This window comes from Pleurodeles waltl, chromosome 7 (genome assembly GCF_031143425.1).
Source record: "Pleurodeles waltl isolate 20211129_DDA chromosome 7, aPleWal1.hap1.20221129, whole genome shotgun sequence".
Lineage (NCBI taxonomy): Eukaryota > Metazoa > Chordata > Amphibia > Caudata > Salamandridae > Pleurodeles > Pleurodeles waltl.
The window spans coordinates 1,345,510,984-1,345,530,602 of NC_090446.1; positions in this window are offsets into that span (position 1 = coordinate 1,345,510,984).

Below are 19,619 nucleotides of genomic sequence, written 5' to 3' on the forward strand. Positions count from 1 at the left end.
CTCTGGCAAATAAACAGTTGGCTGTCCTGAGTTTGCAGACATACCAATCCTCTGGAAGAATGTCTGTCTTTTGAAGAAACCACTTTAGCAACTTGCGTCTCAGAATGTTTGCATTTACTGTACTGAATGTACTGGAGATATGGTAGATATCAAATTCACGTGCAGTCCCAGATGCGTAAGAACTATTACCTGATGGTCTTGGAGTACATCCCATGAAAGTGCAGCATTGATCAGCTATCTATATACCAGATTAAAACACTTTCTACCAGCTCAAATATATGCCCTAGCACTTGGAAAACACTTGGACAGCTGACATTAGGTGTAGCAGCAAAACCTAGCAGTAATGCTCACTGTAGGGAAATGTCTCCCTTGGCATGGTTACCCCCTAACTTTGTACCTTTTGGTGATGCCAGTTATAATTGAGTGTGCTGAGACCCTGCTAACCAGGCCCCAGCACCAGTGTTCTTTCCCTAAAACTGTACCTTTGTTCCCACAATTGGCACACCCCTGGCACCCAGATTATGATGCCAATGTGGAATTTATTGAAAAATACACACAAAGGGCATCTGAGAGATGTCCCCTCCATGCCAGTCCGACTCCTATTGTTAGGCTGACTAGTTCCTGCCAGCCTGACACAACCAGACGAGTTTCTGGCCACATGGGGTGACTGCCTTTGTCACTCTGGGGCCAGGAACAGATCCTGCACTGGGTGGAGGTGCTTCTCACCTCCCTCTGCAGGAACTGTAACACCTGGCGGTGAGCCTCAAAGGCTCATGCCGGTTAAAGCTCCCCAGGGCATCCCAGCTAGTGGAGATGCCCGCCCCTCTGGACACAGCCCCACTTTTCGCGGCAAGTCCGGAGGAGATAATGAGGAAAACAAGGAGGAGTCACCTACCAGTCAGGACAGCCCCTAGCTGAGGTGACCCCCTGCCTTTAGAAATCCTCCATCTTGAAGGATTCCCCCAATAGAAATAGGGATGTGCCCGCCCCTCCCATCAGGGAGGAGGCACAAGGAGGGTGTAGCCACCCTCAAGGACAGTAGCCATTTGCTACTGTCCCCCAGACCTAAACAAACCCCTAAATTTAGTATTTAGGGGAGACCCTGAACCCAGGAAATCAGATTCCTGCAACCTATAACAAGAAGGAAGACTGCTGACCTGAAAGCCCCGCAGACACAACAGAGAGGACAACTGACTTGGTCCCAGCCCTACCGGCCTGTCTCCAGACTCAAAGAACCTGCACAGCGACGCATCCAGTGGGGCAGTGACCTCTGAGGACTCAGAGGACTGCCCTGCACCCAAAGGACCAAGAACCTCCGGAGAACAGTGGCACTGTTCAGAAACAGCAACAAACTTGCAACCAAGAAGCAACTTTAAAGAGACTCACTTCCCGCCAGAAGCGTGAGTCTTCACACTCTGCACCCGATGCCCCCGGCTCGAGTCCAGGACAACCAACACCGCAGAGAGGGCTCCCAGGTGACTCCAGCGGCGTGGACACCCTGAGTCGACCTCCCTGCACCCCCACAGTGACGCCTGCATAGAGGATCCAGAGGCTCCCCCTGAGCGCCACTGCCTGGTAACAAAGGAACCCGACACCTGGACCAAGCACAGCACCCGCAGCCCCCAGAACCACCTACTAGGGCAGGAGTGACCAGCAGGCGGCCCTCATCCTAGCCCAGTCGGTGGCTGGCCCGACAAGCCCCCCTGTGCCCTGGCTGCATCACCAGAGTCACCCCCGGGTTCCTCCATTGCTTCAAAAGCAACCCGTGCCAATGAGGGTGTGTTTTGTGTGTCTCTCTCCCCCCCCCCCCCCCCCCCCCAGTGCTCTACAAACCCCCCCCTGCTCTGCTCCCCGAGGACGCAGGTACTTACCTGCTAGCAGACTGGAACCAGAGCACCTATGTTCTTCATAGGCGCATATGTGTTTTGGGCCCTCCTTTGACCTCTGCATCTGACCGGCCCTGTGTTGCTGGTGCAGTGACTTTGGGGTTGCCTTGAACCCCCAACAGTGGGCTGCTTATGCCCAGGAGACTGACAATGTAAGTGCTTTACTTACCTGAAAAACTAACCAAAACTTACCTCCCCCAGGAACTGTTGTTTTTTGCACTGTGTGCTTACTACTTGACCACACTAACACAAAATAGAGCATTAGTATTATCTAATGTTGCCACTATCAACCTCTAAGGGGAACCCTTGGACTCTGTGCACATTATCTCTCACTTCGAGATGGTATATACAGAGCCAACTTCCTACACTCACTAATTCTGGCTTTGAACGTTTAATAATGGAAAAAATCTGTCTTTCCTTACTGGATCTTCAAGTAGACCCAAAGTGCCAGAACTCTGAACTTCTCTTGCTTGGAATCACTTTGTCTTGATGTGAAACATGGGAAGGTATTCAGTTGTTCAGACCTTATTTCAAATAGGGAAATTAGAGTATATTTATTTGCCCTGTATTCAGACCACTGTAGAAGAAAGGCCACAATGTCAAAATTAAATTTTGGGAAGAAAACTGCTGTAGCACCAGTAGGAAAGTACACTCTTTTTGGCATGGTTACCCCCACTTTTTGCCTGCTGTCTGTGTTTTGACTGTGTTCACTGGGATCCTGCTAACCAGGACCCCAGTGACTGTGCTTGCGCCCTCTAAATTTGGTTGCTTAGGACTTGGCACACCCCACAATTGGCATACTGCATGAAAAAGTGCATGCACCATTTCACTACAGCAGGTCACTGTAAGTCCCCCTATGGCAGGTCCTCCTAGGTACCTCTGTGTTAGGGCACCCCCGCAGGAGCAGAGGTACCCCTATGAACTCCAGCTCCATTTCCTGGACTTCGTAAGTATGGGGAAGACATTTTACCCATGTACTGGACACTACCTGTGTCCAGCTACACAATGGTAACTCAAACCCTGGGCATGTTTGGTATAAAACAAGTGAGAATCATACCCCAGTACGGTTGCCAGTATTGGTTGTATGATTCCATGCACTCTGAGGGCTCCTTAGAGGACCCCAGCATTGCTCCTACCAGTCTACTGGAGTTTTCTGTGCAGCCCACGCTGCTGCCACGCCACAGACAGGTTTCTGCTCTCCTGCTGTTTGACCAGCTCAAGCAGGAGGAAGTCAGAGGGTCCTGCTGGGGGGCTCCAACCATTCTTACTTGCTCTTTTGCCTGCTGAGGGCTGGCCCTGACTTACCTGCCAAGGTTGGGTCACCTGGACCTTGCTGGTCCCCACAAATCCAGCAATTTCCATGCAACGCTTCTCTGCATTTGCCAAGGCTTGTTGGTGGTCTGGCTGACCCCTCTGCGGTGTGACCGGCGTGGGTCAGCTCATGGAAGGCTGTGACCCTCCTGCATTGCCTGAACTCCACAGGTGCACTTCTTCCACTGTCCTTCAAGAAGCATCACAAGAAGGGTGCTGCCTGGGCACCTCTGGGTGGTCTGGACTGTCCCCTCTCCCCTCAGGTCCTCTTCTTCTAGAATCAGCACCTGGGTTCCACCGACCTGGTCCACAGGTCGCAACAGCAGCTGGACAACCGAGATCCACATCGACTTCAGCGGAAGGTTCCAACACAACCTCACCCCTATGCACCTTGACTCCCTGGTGTTAAGTACTCCACTCTTCTGGGTATCCACGGGTGGGGGCACTATCCACCCTACCTTATCCCAATGGGTTTTCTCTGGGATGGGTCCTAAAACGTGAAAAAATTCAACTGCGACTTCCCCATGTTAGCCTATGGACACAAGATTACTACTCTGCACATGGGTGCCAGGGGAATTCTGCCTACTTACCTTTGGGGTTTTAGTACTTCCCCAGTCCTAAAGATCCTTGGGTGGTATTGTGGGTTAGGAGTGATTTTTGGGTTCCATTATTTTTTAGTGTCTGGGTTGGCCCCCATGAGGGCCCATATCATTTTATACCTTTCCTTTCGCTAAGTAGATTTTTGTATGACCATATCTCTGGTTAGGCAATATACCAAAGTTAGTTCTAGAGTGTGTTATAATAAATATTACATATTTTTCCAACAGGTGTGGTACTTTCCTGTGTGTACTTCACTGACTGATGTGTTGGATATTGGCAACTGCTTTACACCCTCCTGGATAAGCCTTAGCTGCTCTCCACAGCTACCCCTATGAGAGCTCTGGTTATCAAGAACCATCTACACTATCACTAATGGTTGCCTGTCCCCAGTACAGGATACCTCACCTATAGGTGTACACCATATTCTGAGCCACCCTCCTACAGTCAGTATAATGTAACCACATAACCTACAATGGATACATTCCTCATTTAGGAAGACTTGTTTCCATCAGTGAAATCAATCCAAATGTGGGACAGGGTTTCATTCCTCAGTTTCTAAAATATAACTGTTGGACCTGGCCCTTTTACAGGGTCATTCCCTAGCCTTTTTGCCTTTTTCTGACACTTGTTGGCTGACGCTATGACTGAGCACTTTTTCACTGCTAATCAGTGCTAAAGTGCATGTGCTCTCCCTTGTAAACTTGGTATGATTGGCTTATACTTAATTGGCATATTTAATTTTACCTATAAGTCCCTTGTAAAGTGGCATTCCTATACCCAGGGCCTGTAAATTAAATGCTACTAGTGGGCCTGAAGCGCTGCTTGCGCCACCCACTGAAGTAGCCTTTCAAACCTATCAGTTTTCGGCCACAGGGACCTGGCATCTAAATATACTTGCCAGGCCCAGAACTCCCCTTTTACTACATGCAAGTCACCCCTAAGGTACTCCCTAGCTAGCCCTATGGGCAGGGTGCCATGTATGTAGAAGGCAGGACATGTGCCTAGTAATGTGGCCTGTCCTGGTAGTGACAAACAGCCTATTTAGTTTCTCACTGCTGGGAGTGCTGCCTTCTCATAGGACTGCATTGGACATGCCCTCCCTTATGTGTAAGGGGTATTGTCTAATGTATGAGGGGTAGCATAGGGATGCTTGGTATGGTTGTAATGGTGATAAGAAATGCTGTTTACTGGAGTAGGTGTATTGTTTTTTTACTTTTACAGAAATGCCACTTCTAGAAAGTAAGCATTTCTCTGTGCTTATGACTGGTGTTTTGCAGCTTAACTCCAACCCACGTCTGGGCAGAGTGACAGTTGGGCTTTGTGCATACTTTTCAGACAGCCTTTACACGGGGAGGGTGGAGGTGTCACAGAGGTGCATCTGCATACTCAATAGTCTTCCTGGGCCTGCTGGGCCAAAGAAATAATGAACAGAAGAACCTCCGATAGAGGGGTAGAAAGGGGATCAACAGATTTGTTGGTACACCATGCCACAAATTTATTCCAATGACAGGCATATACAGTTTTGGTTGATGGAGGCCTGGCATTGCAGACTTCAGGTGGAATGGCAAAAGTAGTCAACTGGCGCCACTAAATCCCAACGCATGAAGGCGGAGGTTGGACAGGTTCAGGTGAAGCACCGTCCCCTGTTGCTGCGTCAGAAGATCCGCCCAAAGAGGCAGTCTGAGTGGAGGATCGATGGACATGCTCAATAGCTCTGGATACCATACTCTCCGTGCCCAGTCCGGAGCCACCAAGATGACTTGGGCGCAGTCATTCCTGATTTTCTTGAGAACTCTGGGCAGAAGAGGTATAGGCGGAAAGGTGTACAGGAGGCTGGAGTTCCACTCAAAACAAAAAGCGTCTCAGAGCGAGAGCTGCCTTGGAAACTCCTACGTACAAAGCAGCTGACATTGTGCGTTCTCTGCGGAGGCCAACAGATCTAAGCAAGGCTCTCCCCACTGCTGAAAGAGACCTCCGGATGGAGATGCCATTCGTCATCAGCTGTGCATCTACGGCTGAGTTAGTCCGCTCTGGCGTTGAGGGAGCCCACCAGATGTTGAACCGTCACGGCAAAGCCCTGATGTTCCAGTCATGTCCAGAGGCGTAGTGCCTCCTGACAAAGGGTCCAGTACTCTACTCCATCCTGTTTGTTGGAGTACCACATGGCGGTAGTATTGCCCGTCAACAGCTGCACCACTTTCCCTTTGAGAGAGGGAAGAAATGCTTTCAACGCAAGCCTGATCGCCCGGAGCTCCAGCAGATTGATATGGAGCCCAGACTACGCCAGAGACCAGAGTCCACTGATCTCCACCTCTCCCATGTGGCCGCCCCAACCCAGAAGTGACGCATGTCACTATAGATAGATCTGGTTGGGGAAGGGAGAGGGATCTGCCGTGGACCCAATGTGGATTCGAAAGCCACCACTGCAGGTCTTTCACAGTCCCCTCCGAGATCCGGACCAGGTCGGAGAGAATCCCCCGATGCTGTGCCCACTGGAACTTCAGGTCCCACTGCAGAGCCCGCATATGCCATCTGGCATGTGTTACTAGCAGGATGCAGGAGGCCATGAGGTCCAACAGCCTCAGAGTCAGTCTGACCGAAACCCAAGACAGAGGCCGAAAGATCGAAATCATAGCCTGAATGTCTTGGACTCGTTTTTCGGGAGGATAAGCCGTAAACTGCACTGAGTCCAGAACCGCTCCGATGAAAGGGAGCGACTGAGAGGGAGTCAGGTGTGACTTAGGCATGTTTATAGTGAACCTCAGGTGTGCAAGAGGTTCGCCGTAGTCTGAAGGTGGGAGACGACTTTCAGGGGCGAATCCGCCTTCAACAGCCAGTCGTTGAGGTAGGGGAAGACTGAGACCCCTAACCTGTGCAGATGATCTGCAACCACCGCCGTCACTTTCGTGAACACCCGAGGGGTGCTGGTAAGGCCGAAGGGGAGGACAGTAAACTGAAAGTGCTCATGACCTATCACGAATCATAGGTAACGTCCGTGGGCAGGCAGTATGGGGATGTGGAAATAAGCGTCCTGCAAGTCCCACGCTACCATCCAGTCTCCTGGGTCCAAGGCAGACAGAACCTGAGCCAGGTTGAGCATTTTGAATTTCTCCTTCTTGAGGAAGTAGTTTAGGTCCCGAAGGTCTAGGATAGGACGTAAGCACTTGTCCTTTTTTGGTATCAGAAAGGATAAGGAATAACAACCACAATCTACTTCTGGCACAGGGACCTTTTCTATAGCTCCCTTGGCCAAGAGAGCTGCGACTTCCTGGCGGAGAAGCGCCAAATGATCCTCTGGAAGGTGATTGAAGGATGGTGGCATGGGTGGTGGAGCAGATTCAAAAGGAAGGTAATAGCCCTTTCGAAAGATCTGCAAAACCCACCTGTCAGTGGTGATATTTTCCCAGGTGGGCAGGTGATGGCGAATCCTGCCACCAACTGGACGGGAGTGAGGGGACGGACTAGGAGGGTTTGGAGGCTGCAGCAGGGACAGAGGTGGACAGACCTCTGGTTCCCTGTCCCACGGCCATGTGGGATTCCACGTCCCCAGCCACGCATAGGCTGAACAGCGTACGAGGCACAGTGGCTGGATGGAGGACACGACAGTGAGCCCCTTCCGTGGCCACAAAAGGGGAGAAATGCGGACTGTGGTGGGCCAGGGGCAGAGGAAAGACTTAGGGACTGAGCCATAGCCCGGGAATCCTTGAATCTTTCCAAGGCAGGGTCCGCTTTGTCTCCGAAGAGACGGGAGCCATCAAAGGGCATGTCCATGAGTGACCGTTGGACATCCCCCAAGAAACCAGAAGTGCGTAACCAGCTGTGGTGTCGTTAGGCCACTGTCGTACCAACCGATCTGCCCAGAGTCAGTTGTGTCCAGCCCACAACGGATTGTGAACTTTGCTGCATCTCTCCCATCGATCACAGCTTGGAAGATGATAGCACGGGCCTCCTCCGGTATCTGCGGCAGGACTTGCGCAACCGTATCCCACAAAGAGTGGGTATAGCGGCCCAAAACGCATGCAGTGTTCACAGACAGCAGCGCGAGACTGGAGGAAGAAAATAACTTCTTGCAAAACTGTTCCATCCTTTTGGATTCCCTATCCAGGGGTGCAGAAGGGAATGCGCCTGAAGAAGAAGAAGCTTGGATAACAAGACTCTCAGGCGTGGGGTGTTGGGACAGGAATTTAGGGTCGTTCGGAGCCCGTGTTGGGTTTGGACCATGTACCCAAAAGACATTGGTGAGGGCCTCATTAAACGGCAAAAGGGGTTCTCAAGTAGGAGCCACAGGCTGAAGCACCTCCATCAGGAGATTAGACCTGACCTCAACAGTGGGAAGCTCAAGGCCAAGGACCTCAGCTGCCCTACTGACCACCATACCATAAGTTGCTCCCTCCGCCGTAGCCACAGTAGGAAGAGACAGCATGCCAGGATCAGGAGAAGTATCCACACCACTGGCTTCGCCTAATTCCTGAGCCCAGTCCATAGCAGGGGAAGGTCAAGGGTGCGGATCCACGCACGGATCCGGAGGTGACTTCAGTGGCCAGAGCCAAAGCTGCCTGCGCAGAACCCGAAGGCCCCTCAGCCGAACCCCTTGAGCTCAAAGGCACCATATCTGGGTCAGATCGCCCAATATGAGGCGCAAGGCCTCATAAAACTCTTTAAGCTGGGCAGGGGTCGCTCCGGGAAAATCTGGGAAGCATGACCCGACCCATACGCAGGCTCCGAGGACAGAGGCCTTGTGCGTGGACGCTCTTCCCACATCGCGTCGGCCGAGCGAAGGTGTGATGTTGGAGAACGATGGGACTTATTCGACTTCTTTCCTTGACCCAAGGATTTAGAAGAAGATGAGTGGTGATAACACCGGGACCGATCTCGAGACCTTCCTCTTGAGCGAGACCAGGACCTATGCGGAGTCGAGTGCCGGGCCGCCATTAGCTTTAGGGACCGCTCCCTCAAAGCCTTCGGGTGCATGGCCAGGCATTCGGAGCGTGACTTCGGGTTGTGGTCGCGCTCGAGACACCACAGACAAACCCCATGAGGATCTGTCACTGACATCGTCCGATGACAGTCCTCGCATGGCTTGAACCCAGTCTTGGGGGCCATCCTCAACGCGCCAAAGTTTCAAAGAAAAATAGTTGACTAAACAGTCTAATTTGGCCAGGGTAGCTCTTCTCCGGATCACTGCGTGGCGTGGAAAGAAAAGAACTGACGTGACTGCGTGAGGGCGGCGTCTATATACTACTCTCGATGTCATCACGGCGACCATGATGCCAACGATGCCCGCGGAGTTGACCGACGCCACCTGCTGATGCGCATGGGTATTGGTATTGCTTCAAGAAAAATATCCAGATCCAGTCCGACACCTGGGGGAAATTCTCAAGTAAGGAATCTGCAACTAGAAGTCTTTATCAGATGAAGCACCCTACATGCGACCCCCCTAGCGCCTGGGAAGCGCTTGTTGTGATCGCTGCTGCCAGGGAAATCACTGCCATAACCCAGGAAGACTTGGTTCTGCAGCATGTCGGAAACACTCTGTGTTGAGGACCCCCGGGGCACAGCCCTAAGTAGATAGGAGCGAGTGGGCTCCTGAGAGTGCCCAGAGTAGTGGAGCGAGTGCCCCCGGGGCAGTGAGTAGTGGAGCGAGTGCCCCCGACGGACACCTCCTTTTGGAGTTTGATTCACCACAGCGGCCCGAGTCTAACACGGAGGTCTCTCCCCTGCGGGAGACCTGCCACTGAGGATCCCAGTGGGGCCAGAGGAACTCCGGGGCCCCCGACTAGCCCTGGAAAGCGATTGACCTCTCCTGACGGACGGAGGGGATGCCGAGAAGCGAAGCGGCATCCCAGAGCCGCAGGACATTGCTGGCTGTGAATATAGGTTGGCCTCTCCAGGCAGAGTGGGTGCCCGGCTTCCAGATCCCGCTTGTTGGCCCTCTAAGCGGCCCCCGTGTGAGGAGTGAGGCCGCCTCCTGGGTGGGTGCAGGCTCTTTTTCTAGATTTAACCAGCTAACCAGTTTCAGCCAGCCTTCCAAAACCAGACGAGTTGCTGGCCACATGGGGAGAGTGCCTTTGTCACTCTGTGGCCAGGAACAAATCCTGTACTGGGTGGAGGTGCTTCACACTTCCCCCTGCAGGAACTGTAACACCTGGCAGTGGGCCTCAAAGGCTCACCCCCTTTGTTACAGCGCCACAGGGCATCCCAGCTAGTGGAGATTCCCGCTCCTCCGGCCACTGCCCCCACTTTTGGCGGCAAGGCTGGAGAAGATAATCAGGAAAACAAGGAGCAGTCACCCACCAGTCAGGACAGCCCATAAAGTGCCTTGAGCTGAGGTGACCCCTGCCTTTAGAAATCCTCCATCTTAGTTTTGGAGGATTCCCCTAATAGGATTAGGGATGTGCCCCTCTCCCCACAGGGAGGAGGCACAAAGAGGGTGTGTAGCCACCCTCCAGGACAGTAGCCATTGGCTACTGTCCTCCCAGACCTAAACACACCCCTAAATTTAGTATTTAGAGGCACCCCAGAACCCAGATTCCTGCAACCTGAACTAAAAAGGACTGCTGACCTACAAGCCTGCAGAGACGACGGAAGACGACAACTGCTTTGGCCCCAGCCCTACTGGCCTGTCTCCTGAGTCGAAAACCTGCAACCAGCGACACATCCAACAGGGACCAGCGACCTCTGAAGCCACAGAGGACTGCCCTGACACCCAGGACCAAGAAACTCCTGTGAGCAACGGCTCTGCTCAACAACCTGCAACTTTTCTACAACTTTAAAGACCTCACTGTTCCCGCCGGAAGCGTGAGACTTCACACTCTACGCCCCTGGCTCGAGATTCAGAGAACCAACACCACAGGGAGGACTCCCTGGCGACTGCGACCCCGTGAGTAGCCGGAGAACCACCCCTCTAGGCCCCCACAGCGATGCCTGCAGAGAGAATCCAGAGGCTCCCCCTGACCGCGACGGTCTGTAACAAGGGACCCGACGCCTGGACCAAGCACTGCACCCGCAGCCCCGAGGACCTGAAGGAACCGAACTTCAGTGCAGGAGTGACCCCCAGGTGACCCTCTGCCTAGCCCAAGTTGTGGCTGGCCCGAGAAGCCCTCCCTGTGCCCTGCCTGCACCGCTAGAGTGACCCCTGGGTCCCTTCATTGAAACCAATACAAAACCTGATGCCTGCTTTGCATACTGCACCCGGCCGCCCCTGTGCTGCTGAGGGTGTGTTTTGTGTGCCTGCTTGTTAATTTTTGCACAGTGTCCGCTTTTAAAATAGCTTGTTGCCATTTTATCAAAAACTGTATATGTTATTGCTCTAATTCAAAGTTCCTAACTTACCTGTGTGGAGTACCTTGTATTTTATGTATTTACTTCAAATCTTGAACTTGTGGTATATTTTTCTATATAAAAACTATTGGCCTGGAGCTAAGTCTTTGAGTCTGTGTTCCTCATTTATTGCCTGTGTGTGTACAACAAATGCTTAACACTACCGTCTAAGCAGCCTACTGCTCGACCACACTACCACAAAAGAGAGCATTAGAATTATTTAATTTTGCCACTATCTTACCTCTAAGGGGAACCCTTGGATTCTTACTTTGAAATGGTATATACAGAGCCAACTTCCTACACCATAAACTTGCTGATGTGCCTTTTACTGATCGGTCATGCTGTGGTGTGTTGGTTACTTGCCATATGGTTTTATATTGTCCCCGATTTAAGGCATGTATAATACTTTTATGACAAGTGCATTTATTTATTTACAGTGATTCCTGACTACTGCTTATGTTGCCAAATCCTGAGTACTTACATGTTCTAATGTGACAAATGCTTGTTTTTGCAGAGTATTAGTAACCTGTGTAACATTCTGACAACTGCTATGGTAGCAGGGTATTACTGACATGTAATGTTTGGTTTAATTATGTTTTGTGCAATTCAGTTTATTTTTACATAGCTCAGTGTTGTGTTTACTTTGTGGTGTACATATTGCGTCACATGTGTTGTGTGAAAACTCTTTACACATTGCCTCCGGGTTAGGCCTGACTGCTCGTGCCAAGGTACCAAGGGGGTGAGCAAGGGTTATCTTGGACGTGTAACTCCCTTGCCCTGACTAGAGTGGGTGGGTTCTGACTGGCTTAGGTGCATACCCTAGCCAATCAGAAACCCCATTTCCAACAATAACATGTCCATCAGCAGCTCAATGACTCTGCAACTTTGCCTCCATACTCAAGCACCCTGATGTGTGGAAGAATAAAATCACATTTTCTGGGGGTGCAAAGTAGAACAAAAGAGGCAGGTGCTGTAGGGAGCTGTCCTGGTGTGTGGTTAGCACCTATGGTGTTATCACCTTATATCAAGTTCAAGTATCCCCTACTAAGTGTAGGCAGTGTCTAGGAAGCCAGTGCTCTCTAGAGGTAGCTGTGGATGAGCAGCCAAGACTTATCTCGGAGACATGCAAAGCTTATGCAATACCACTGTAGTCACACAACACTTACACACATGAAAGAACTACAGTGTTACAAAAATAAAGGTACTTCATTATAGTAACACAGACAAAAATACTGTATAGGCAATAGAGTATTTTGGAGGTAAACACCCTATTATATAAACATTAGAAATCAGCAAATAGCATTGAAAGCAATAGGCATTTGTAAAAGCAATAGCAAATAGTGAGGGTCCTAGGGGAGGGCCAAACCTTATATTAAAAAATAGGAATGTGAAAGCCAGTCCCCCATCCAAGGAAGTGTAATCAGTAGAGTGGGGGCTGGAGGAACTAGGAACCCCAAGAGGCGAGTACCAGAATGTCCCCCTGCGACCAGGAGAGCGGAGGCAAGTACCTGGTTTTCGCCAACACCAACACCAACAGGGGGACTTTGGACAGGATTGTGCAAGACCCAAACAAGAATGGAAGAACCCAAAGGTGGATACTGACAGAAGAGGACCTGCCAAGGATGGGAACCAAGTGCAGTTCGAGTTGGAGTGTCCGGTTGTGGCAGGGGCCATTACCCACCCTTTTGTGGATGAGGGACCAGGTCAACGGCAGATGAAGAGGTCAGCAGTGCATCACAGGAGCTGAAGAGGAGTTCCAGGAGTGATGCAAGTGATGTCCCACGTTTGTGGTTGTGATGCATTCGGTAGTGGTGCTGGAATACTACCAACAAGCCTTAGCAGATGCAAGAGACGGAGAAGGTTTGAAAGGCTGAAGAGGACCAGCAAGGTCCAGGGGACTCAACCCAAGGAAGGGAGTCCAGGGTGACCCTCAGCAACAGAGAGTCACAAGAAGAGGAGTCAGCCCCCACAGGAAACCCACTGGCAGCAGGCACAGGAGTCTCAGTGAGGCCCACTCAGCGCACCTGAAGAATCCCACGTCACTGGAGCAGCAGGAAGGAGACTGTGCTTTGCAGGAAGGAGTGCTGTGGGCCGGGAATACACTGAGCCTGAAGATCCCTTGGAGGAGGAACAAACAAACATTGGTAGCTGCATGAGTCGTGGAGCACAGGGGTACTGTCCTGCAAGGAGAAGCAAGGGCTTACCATCTCCCAAGTTGGACAGCCGGTCGAGAGGAAAAAGGGGACCACTCCAGACTACCACTTGTGATGCAGGATCCATGCAGCTCTGGAGGAGAGAAGATCCATGCAGTCGGTTGTCATTGCAGTTGGTGCCTGTGGATGCAGGAGAGTGACTCCTTCACTCCAAGGGAGTCCTTTTTGCGCAGGCTGAAGACTCGCCGCTCTCCGAGGATGCACAGCCGGGGAAATGTTGCAGTTGCTGGAAGGATGAGAAACAATGTTGCAGAGTGGAGTCATCACTGTGGTTGCAGATTGTCGGTTCCTTGGGGGGTGGATCGAGTTGCAGTCCTAGTGGCCAGACGAAGTAAGTGATGCAGAGGAGTCCTGCTGGAATCTTGCATGTCAAATCTGAGGACCCCAACCAAGAGTGAGACCCTAAGTGGCCCAGGAAGGGGGATAAGTCACCTAGCAGGGTGACTGTAAGGAAATGGCTCCCTGTTGCAGTTACCCCCCACTTTTTGCCTGATACTGATGCTGACTTGACTGAAGTGTGCTGAGCCCCTGCTAACCAGGCCCCAGCACCAGTGTTCTTTCACCTAAAATGTACCATTGTCTCCACAATTGGCACAACCCTGGCACCCAGGTAAGTCCCTTATAACTGGTACCCCTGGTACCAAGGGCCCTGATGCCAGGGAAGGTCTCTAACTGCTGCAGCATGTCTTATGCCACCCAAGGGACCCCTCACTCAGCACAAACACACTGCTTGTCAGCTTGTGTGTGCTGGTGGGGAGAAAATTACTAAGTTGACATGGCACTCCCCTCAGGGTGCCATGCCAACCTCGCACTGCCGGTGGCATAGGTAAGTCACCCCTCTAGCAGGCATTACAGCCCTAAAGCAGGGTGCACTATACCACAGGTGAGGGCATAGGTGCATGAGCACTATGCCCCTACAGTGTCTAAGCAAAACCTTAGACATTGTAAGTGCAGGGTAGCCATAAGAGTATATGGTCTGGGAGTCTGTCAAAAACGAACTCCACAGCTCCATAATGGCTACACTGAATACTGGGAAGTTTGGTATCAAACTTCTCAGAATAATAAACCCACACTGATGCCAGTGTTGGATTTATTAAAAGATGCACACAGAGGGCATCTTAGAGATGCCCCCTGTATTTTACCCAATTGTTCAGTGCAGGACTGACTGGTCTGTGCCAGCCTCCTGCTGAGAGACGAGTTTCTGACCCCATGTGGTGAGAGCCTTTGTGCTCTCTGAGGACAGAAAGAAAGCCTGCTCTGGGTGGAGGTGCTTCACACCTCCCGCCTGCAGGAACTGTAACACCTAGCAGTGAGCCTCAAAGGCTCAGGCTTCGAGTTACAATGCCCCAGGGCATCCCAGCTAGTGGAGATGCCCGCCCCCCTGGACACAGCCCCCACTTTTGGCAGCAAGTCCAAGGGAGATAATGAGAAAAACAAGGAGGAATCACCCAGCAATCAGGACAGCCCCTAAGGTGTCCTGAGCTGAGGTGACCCCTGCCTTTAGAAATCCTCCATCTTGATTTTGGAGGATTCCCCCAATAGGAATAGGGATGTGCCCCCCCTCCCCTCAGGGAGGAGGCACAAAGAGGGTATAGCCACCCTCAAGGACAGTAGCCATTGGCTACTGCCCTCCCAGACCTAAACACACCCCTAAATTCAGTATTTAGGGGCTCCCCAGAACCTAGGAGACTAGATTCCTGCAACCTAAGACGAAGAAGGACTGCTGACCTGAAAGCCCTGCAAAGACGGAGACACCAACTGCTTTGGCCCCAGCTCTACCGGCCTGTCTCCCCACTTCAAGAAACACTGAAACAGCGACGCGTTCCACAGGGTCCAGCGACCTCTGAAGCCTCAGAGGACTACCCTGCATCTAAAAGGACCAAGAACTCCTGAGGACAGCGCCTCTGCTCCAAAGAAGAAACATCTTTGCAACTAAGAAGCAACTTTTGAAGAACACACGTTTCCCGCCGGAAGCGCAAGACTTTGCACTCTGCACCCGACGCCCCCGGCTCGGCCTGCGGAGAAACAACACTACAGGGAGGACTCCCCGGCGACTGCGAGCCCGTGAGTAGCCAGAGTTGACCCCCCTGAACCCCCACAGCGACGCCTGCAGAGGGAATCCAGAGGCTCCCCCTGACCGCAACTGCCTGCTTCAAAGAACCCGACGCCTGGTAAAGACACTGCACCCGCAGCCCCCGGGACCTGAAGGATCCGACCTCCAGTGCAGAAGCGACCCCCAGGTGGCCCTCTCCCTTGCCCAGGTGGTGACTTACCCGAGGAGCCCCCCCCTTGCCTGCCTGCTTCGCTGAAGAGACCCCTGGGTCTCCCATTGAACTCCATTGTAAACCAGACACCTGTTTACACACTGCACCCGGCCGGCCGCCCCCGTCCCGCTGAGACTGTACTTTTTGTGCTGACTTGTGTCACCCCCGGTGCCCTACAAAACCCCCCTGGTCTGCCCTCCGAAGACGCGGGTACTTACCTACTGGCAGACTGGAACCGGGGCACCCCCTTCTCCATTGAAGCCTATGCGTTTTGGGCACCACTTTGACCTCTGCACCTGACCGGCCCTGAGCTGCTGGTGTGGTAACTTTGGGGTTGCTCTGAACCCCCAACAGTGGGCTACCTTGGACCCAACTTTGAACCCTGTAGGTGGTTTACCTACCTGCAAAACTAACAAACACTTACCTCCCCCAGGAACTGTTGAAAATTGCAGTAAGTGGATGAGGAATACACGGCCTGTCTGTCTCTACCAAAGAACGCATTACCAAAGGTAAGTAACTTGTTCATCTGATACAGACAACTAGCCGCAAATTCCTCATCTTAGAATTAGGTACCAAAGCAATATCAACCCAGGAGGGGGGCTGCGAACGGTTCCCACCCAAGTCTCGCAATAAACAACCAGTCAACTAAGAAGTTGTAGACCAGCAAGAGATAGACAAGGGACAGAAGAAGCATGCATCGCACTCAAAAACAGTGGATGACCCACATATCAGAAGAAGATATGAGAAATCATGGGTGTCCAAAGAGATTGCCATGAAAATGAATTTGGTTGTAGGGAACCATGACAGATAAGAAAATGAAGTGATCCCAAGAAATAGCTGAATAAATGAGGAGCAAAAACATCCAAATAGGGAGTGCAAGAGATGGGCATGTAACATCTATCAAGGAAAAAACCCCAAAGGGTAATTAAGAGGGGGAAACTACACAATGCTGCTTGCACCAAGATGCCTATTGAAAATCTACAAGGAGGGGGAAGCGTCGTACTGGAAGGGAGATAAACTGGACAGAAGATTGTACATGTCCAGGAACACCCAAGGGGAAATATGCCTAGACCGAAAACAGAACTGTGGGGCACATTGAACCATTCAACAGATGTCCCAAAAGGTTCACCAATGGTATGTTACTAATGAGTAAAGTTGGAGAACTGGAAAAAACAGCTGGGGAACTCGTACAGCGGGTAGACATATAAGAACATGGATGTGTCCAAACAGAAATTGTCCAGAAATATCCCTAGAAACAGGACAACACAGATGTCATAACCTAAGCAATAGGACACCATAGGATGGATATGATCGGAACCCTCGATTTGTAGGTGGGCATAACATCAACGGCTCATGACCTGAACATTGAACTGTGCTCCTGGTCTAAGATAAGAAGAAAGAACAAGGGTTGCGCAAGAGCAACACAGGAGGAAAATAAATAGGGGCAAGAGAACACCCCTCAAGAAAGACAAATTCAACCAAAGATGAAAAGAAAGCCCAGTGCACCAAAGGAATTAGAGGATGTTAGAACCACATGCTCAGAGGGAATTGAAACTGTGGTACAGGAAAAAAAGAAACACAAGGTAGAGAGACAACCTTTGAGGAGATTCCAACTACAAAAAGGGCATGAGCAAACAGAAGAAATCGTTCGAAGAAAGAACCGAAGCAAAACAGAAATCCCGAAGGAAGAGCCAGCGCAGAAGAAAGCGATTCCAGTGTGAATCAACAATGCACACTGTGAAAAGGAGTATATAAACATCGATACATGGGATGGAATCTGGACACCAGACCTTAGAGACCTGCAAGGTCAAAAGGGGAAGACCTGATCCGTTGCAACAGACCGAACAAAAGTAACATGTGAGGAAAACCCTCACACCTCTGAACCAGCAATGAAGAAGCAATGCTAGGGATAGAAGCTTGCAGGGAAAATGTCTGCATTATGCAACACGAGATGACCAAGAAGATATACACAGGAGGGGAAATAAACCCTCCAATGTACCGGAAGACAGGAACATATGGATGAAGAACAATTTACGAGAGGGCGGGGAAACAAGAACAGACACAAAACTCGTTATGAAAGAATGGGTTTCAACCACATCCTATAGGCGTGCTATACACATCCTCATGCAAGGAATGGAGCTAAAGAGCAAAATCCACTGCAAGAACCAATGGTGGGATACAATTGTAGCCCTGCCCACAGTAAACAAGAAAGGGACTACCTTCATGGCCACCCTAAAAGGTCCGAAGGAAAGTGAAAGTAGGGGCCTCAAGGGGCAACAGATGGTGCCCCTGACATGGAGAAAAGACAACCAGAAAAGAACATCTGGAGTACATGTAGTACCCACTTGTCCAATGGAAAAACCATGGAAAATGGGCCGAAAAAAACCTCTCCCATACCAATGGAAAAGGACATGTGCAAAATCAACAGTAGACATACTAGTGCTATTAGGAACCAAACTGCTCCCATTGGAGTTCCCAATAGGGAACAATAAGCAGGAAAGAGCAGCTAAAAAGCTTACACCAATTGCTACGAAGAGCTGGGGCTGAACACAAATCTCCATAGAGAACACAAAGATTGTTGGCAACCCACCTATAAACAGAATACAACAGAAAACACACCATGGACTGGAATAAGCCTCGGACCTGGTCCCAAAATATAACAAAAAATGGCCACCTTAGGTGGAATAAACGCGAATAATGTAACTTAAAGGGCCTTGGCTGTATTGAAACAACTGAATAAGAGTGGCTTGTGCCAGCAGAGGCACAAGTGTGCCACTAAGCAACAGCTCCATGAGGGATAGGAACATGGCAATAACAACGGAACCTGCAAGGAGCAGGAATTTCACACTGGTTGTCAACTGACAACAGGAAAACACAGCAGAATGATAGTTTAAAAAAACTGTAATCGTGAAAATAAGAACAACTGCTAAAGGTGGTGCCCGTTTACAGACACTCCTGGAAGAGGACCCTCACATCTCAATGTGAGGGTATGAGTCCGTGACCACTATGCCACGGTTAATTCTCCTTGAACAAGAAAAGGAGTCTAGATTAGGAAGAGGACCTGACACTAGGTCCCACCATGGACATCTCTGAAGCTGCGGAAAGCTGAATCTGCATGCGCTATAATGGGACTTGCAATCAAAAGGCGTATCAAGCAACAAAGTATGTACAGCTTCTGAGAAATTAGAGGAACATAGACAAGTCCTTCGCCTTAGTGCTATGAGGAAGCCATAATCGGCCCAACAGAATCTGTGGTATCCATACCACATGGAACACTAAGTTTGGCAGCCTGCTGACCATCCGGTACCAAGGGCATGAGAGCACTTCTAGTCTCGTCAGGCAGAGAAGGCAAAATACGCTCCACTGAGTCCCACAGAACATGGGAGAAGTGAGCACGAACACAAGACGAATTAGTGAAATGCAAGGCCGAACTAGATGGGGTGAAAATCCTACCAGAAGCGTCCAGCTGCATGGCTTTTCACTCTGGTGTAACAGGAGGAATCTGCGTAAGAGTGTGTGCAGGCAAAGCAGTTTGCACCACAAAAATGAGTAGTTGGGTGCCATGAAAGGCATGACCGGCCTGGCCGGTGGGAGATAAAACACTCCATTGGGGACCAGAAACTGGCTTGGTGCAAACTCCCAAGAAGATATAAAGAACCTCACAATAAGGAAGGACCGGCTTCACAGAAAACTGGTCAGGATGAAATACATCAAGCAACGGATCCATGGATAATTGCACAGTAGGAAGCTGTAAATGCAACACCTCAAAACCAGTCTTAACATATCTGCCAGAGCAGAAGTAGCCTCAGTAGCCAAACCAGGGGATGATAAAAGGCTGGATGCTGGTGAGGAATCAAGACCACTCGCATTGGCCAAATCAAGCAACCGATCTGAGTGGGAAAGCGGAATGGTGCAGAAATGAGGAGGCTGAGAATGTCCAGGCCCCTCCGAAGGAAGAACAATAGGGTGGGACTCAGCTAATGCCTATGAAGGGACATCCGTCTCCAACGGTGCTGCTCCTGGCA